Source organism: Limulus polyphemus, unplaced genomic scaffold, assembly GCF_000517525.1.
Source record: "Limulus polyphemus unplaced genomic scaffold, Limulus_polyphemus-2.1.2 Scaffold725, whole genome shotgun sequence".
Taxonomy (NCBI): domain Eukaryota; kingdom Metazoa; phylum Arthropoda; class Merostomata; order Xiphosura; family Limulidae; genus Limulus; species Limulus polyphemus.
This window is the reverse complement of record NW_013666335.1, coordinates 420396-425562: the sequence shown is the minus strand read 5'-3', so window position 1 is coordinate 425562 and position 5167 is coordinate 420396. Positions and strand designations below refer to the sequence as shown.

Sequence of the window (5167 nt, the reverse complement as noted above, 5' to 3'; positions counted from 1 at the left end):
ATTATAATTCAAATTTTAGTACTATACATTACTCAATTATTATTAAATATTAAAAACACAGATAAACATCAATTTTTGTGTGTCATGTGGTATGCTGAATACAGCACTTGTTCAAAATTAGGTGTTTGTGAAGTCAAAATATTAAGTTTATAGTTTTGTATGATTTAAAAACTCAAATTACCAATATTGACAAGCTACAATATAAAATAAGAAGGTTTTATATTTTCTATTTACTAAGATTTTACTCATGTAATAAGTCAACCACAGTGGCACCCCACCCACCTCTTTCCACATACTACATGAATAACCAATTGGAAGCTCAGAATGTCCCCCTAGTGGCTTTCTCAGCCATTTTAAATTCTTTCTTTCTTTTGACCAAGATTTCAAGGAGGTATGGTGTGTCTTTAATCTGCTCAAAATTTCATATTTTTTACACTAAAATACACCTTAGTTACTAAGCTTTATAAATTACACTAGAATTCTATGGTATTGATGTAGTAATTGATGATTTTTTAGTTATTCAAATGTATATATGAAACTTAAAAAAAATTATTTTGTTTTATATCCTCCACATGCAAAATTTTTAAAGGCTTAGCAACCTACGTCAAGCAGCAACTGAGTACAGAGATCATAACTAGAAGAGATAATTGTTTGCTTTACTTCTTTATTTACTGTTCTATGTTTTAGGAAAAATATGTTTAAAAACTTATTTCAAAATAGCAATAATCTATATACATATATAATGTATAATAATTGAAATGTAACTGTATTTTACAAAATACTAATCTACTAAAACACAGCCAAGATAAGTTACTTTGTATAGACCAAAGGTCAGTTTTATTTTATTTGATACGGTAACATAAGTGCACGTGAGCCACGTCATTGTAACTTCTGTATTGTTATCCAGGCACGGCTAAAAGGTCAGTATAATAAAAATAGTAAATATATATAAATGTATAATGTTATGAGATTTAAGCTATTTAGCCTAAACATTTATGTTTTCGTGTTATACTTTGTATGATCATCCAAGAATGAAAGAGGCACAATTTCTGTTTATTTCTTAATTTGTTATGGTGGTTATGAGATTGGTCAAACCTACCAAACCCATACAGAGATTATTTACTGAAAATAACAGAATAAATATAGTTTTTTCTTAAGAAATGTTTGATAATTTTCTGGACATTATAAAGATTTTGCATGTGAAATTTGAATATTTTCTGATGTATAAAAGTATTTTTAATCATAAAATGAAAATTACTTTGCATGATAGATAGGCAACATGTGAAAAGAAAATAAGACATGAGAAAAACATTGCTTAACAAACCTTAAGACTTAAAAACATAATTTTATTTTGCATATGAAAGCATTGTAATGTTTACTGATAAACTGCTAAATATGGTTAACATTTGCCAATTATTTAAAAGTTATAGCATGAAAACTATAAGAAGCACAAAATGGTTAAGAGGTCAGTCCCAGGGACTGAGCCCATGCGGAAAAAGTTAATAATGTAAAACTTTAAGCAAAAAAATAACACAAGAAGTGAAACTAACCTTGAGAAACTTGAAGAGGAGGAAAGTGAACCATGAAGATAGCATTTTCTCAGCCACAGATTCAGTTCTGTTAGAAATAAAAATGTATTTAAGGTGCTTTACAACACAGAAACTGATATTATACTTGAAAGTTAACCTGCAACTTCAGCATCATATTTTTGTGGGAACTAATGAAGTATTATAAGGTAACTATAAGATCTGCATTTCTTAATATATCACCACAAAAGGTAAAGGTAACTATGGTTCGTTATGCTCACCTTCTTAACAGTAGTTTGGGATGACTCTTTCCATCAATACACTTTTCAATTAATTCTGCTAACATGGTCTTCAAAATACTGAAACAGAAAAGTTAATTTAAGTACAACATTTAATTACAATTGCTTTAAGTTTGGCAAAAGCTATGCAATAGTGCTTATTTCTATAAAATTAATTAAGCATATGTACTTAATTAAGCAACAGTCATTTGGCTGAAATATTGCTTGACCATTTAATTCTTTGTCTCTAATAGCAATTTTAATCATTTATTTGTATATTTAGTATCTGAGGAAAAATTTTTTAACTTTGTATTATAGAATATTCTGTAATTACACAGATAATGCTAAACATTTTCATATTTTCTTACTTCATTATGATTCTAAGAAGAAATAAAATTATAAGTCCTCAAATGTTTGAAGTACAGGCAATTCTATATTGAAAAACAAAACAAAAAACTTACTCGGTACTGTATTCCATTTTACCTTGTAGAGTTACCATAATGAGAGAAGCAACATTGACTCTAAAGTAAAAGAAAAATTTTGTTGTGAACCAAGTCAGAGGTAAAACAGAAAATATTCTGTATAGTATATTTTTTACTTAGAAATAGCATACAAAAGCTACTTTAAATATGCAGTAAAAGTATATACAAATGTATGTTTTATTTAAAAATTTGTAAGCTACAAGTTAGACCTACAGAGAATCAAATTCTTCTGTATGGTTAGCCAGCACTAAACCACATATGTGAGGATGTTTATAATATTAGCTTATGTAAAAATCAGTAAAATACAGCATGTTCAACAAACATTATTTCAACGATTGTTTATGACTCATTAGATAAGTTAATCAAGATTTAACTGAATTACATTGAACTTTTCATCAAGTTGGATTTTTTGCAAGCTTTAGGCATTCTAACCAGAGTCTTCATAAGTCAATTGTGCACAAAATTTCATGGAATAACTATATGGCAGAATTTGTATTGTTCAGTGCACAGTTGTTTACTAAAAGCTTTTGTTAGAGGACAGAAAATTCAAAATAAAAAACATTTTAACATGATGAAAAGTCTAAGGTTATAAATTAAAAACTTTAACTCAAGCACAATATAAATTATACTCTTAAAATGAAAGACTTTACAATGTTTCATAGGAAGTAATCACATGTGCCTTTGGTTAAAAATGAATGTTACAAACTGTAAGAAAATGCTATGTTGTTAGCTATAATCTTAGTTTTGATAAATAATTATATTAAACTTCCCTGTGAAAAGAATTTCTATCACTTCAAAATTGATTAAAATATTAAATGCTGAAATATTTCTTATACCTGTCCTTCATAGAAAAGTATCGATTGTATTCTAGTGTTCGGATGAACAGAAGAAGGAAGGTTTTGTTCATTACTAGCTGGCCAAAATGCCGAAGACCTTTTTCAATATATGGTTTTTTCATAGGGTCAATCTATTTGATCAAAGAAAGATAGTCTTTTTAAAATATAACTAACACTTAAATGTGACAGACGTAATTACCTACACTCTTTAAACAACTAATATAAAAGAAAGAAAAATGGAATATACAAAACAGATTAAATCTTTGCAAGTGGTTATTTCAATTTGAAATAAAAAGAGAAATTTTTCCAAAATGAACTGCTTTGATTTTGATAAAAATCGGAACATACTTACAATGATACAGAAAGAAATAGAACAGAAAATAAATACACAACAGAACTGTCATATACCTGAAAAAATAAGCTTAATCTTATTTAACCAGGCTAACAACCTTAAAATATGGTGATAAAATTTTTCACATTATCTGATATGATAATACTATTTTTTCACTTTTGATTACTTTATTACTTAGACTTGGGTTTAAAGAAGTACAAAACCAGCACAAAAATTGAAACTCATTTTGATACAACTTTCAAACAGGTTATCAAAGGAAACCTATTTTGAAGAGGATTGATTGCTCTTTTCAGTGTAAAACTGGCCAGAAACTTAGATATTTCAGTACAACCTATAACCAGAAGTTTCGAATCAGAGCATTAACAGACAAATTACACAAAATCTTTTAGCACAGGGACCAGTGGATGAGCTATATTAACATCTATTCATGGGCTAACTCAACAGAACTTTTAATTTGAAGAAGTTTTCTTCTTTTTACTTCTAGTTTTCTTTATATTCCTTTTTTGTTACAATGTAAACAAAGTTATATCCAATACAGGTATAATTTCTCTGACTTGAGGAAATGGGAATGAAACTAAAATATTTAAAATGTTACATTCCTTCTGCATCTTCTTGATTTGGCTCAGTGTATCATAGATATCATCAGAATATATTATATTAGTCTCACAGATACATACTTAGAGTTGAAATACTTACAGTCATTTCTCTTAGAACTGGATGGTCATCTGAGTTGGGAAAGAGGACTTTCATGGAATAGGTACGATAGTCAAGGAAGGGAATTCCACCTGCAGTCATGTCACTTGTTAGATCAGTCATTTCTGTTTGCAGTTCGGCAAATGCTAAAGAATTAGATCAGAATATTGTTACTAATCTTTGGCAAAAATTGTTGAAAGGACAATAGACATTTTTGTTGTCATTCTCTTTTTTTCAGATTGCCACAACCAATGATCAGTAAACCTCAATAACATAGCAATTAAAAAATATTTTTACAACTCAAATACTATAAACTCATTCTCATTTTTCAGATTGCCACAACCAATGATCACTAAACCTCAATATCATAGCAATTAAAAAATATGTTTACAACACAAATACTATAAAAGCTTTTTTCTGTCTTTTAGAGAAGACACAAGTTTATTGAGTTATGAATAGCAAAGCAATGACACAAATCTAAATAAAGCTGTTGTAATTATTCAAGTCTTTATTAGAGGTGACAAAGAACAGCCTCTCAAAATAATGTTTATTTCATGTGATAATTACCTTGAATATTCTACAAAATAAAATTTTCTGCAACTTTCCTTATCTTATATTTCTATAAAACTAATTTCACATAATACTATAACAATGACCCACTTACCTTCCTTACATTCACTGGCCACTCGTAATTCTAAGACATCCATCTGCTCCTGCATGTTTTTGAGAACACGACTACTTTCCATGGATTTGCGCCTGTACAGAATAACTGCTATAATGACCACCAACAGGAAGGCTGAACCACCTACAAAGGCACCAATAATCAGCTTCTGGGAGATGGAGCTATCTTGAGCTGAAGGAGCTTCGTAACTCAGCCACCCTATTGTATACTTTAAGTTGTCTCCCACTTCAACCTACAAGAAAAGTTTCAAAAAATGTTTTTTTAAATATTTATTTTTTCCTTTCTTTTATTTGGTCTCCAAACTACCATAAAAATGTT

At 28.8% G+C, this 5167-nt stretch overlaps 1 pseudogene; it reads right to left on the bottom strand.

The window, feature by feature from the left end:
• Positions 1–5167, bottom strand: part of LOC106460186 — a 161824-nt pseudogene that overhangs the window by 17060 nt on the left and 139597 nt on the right.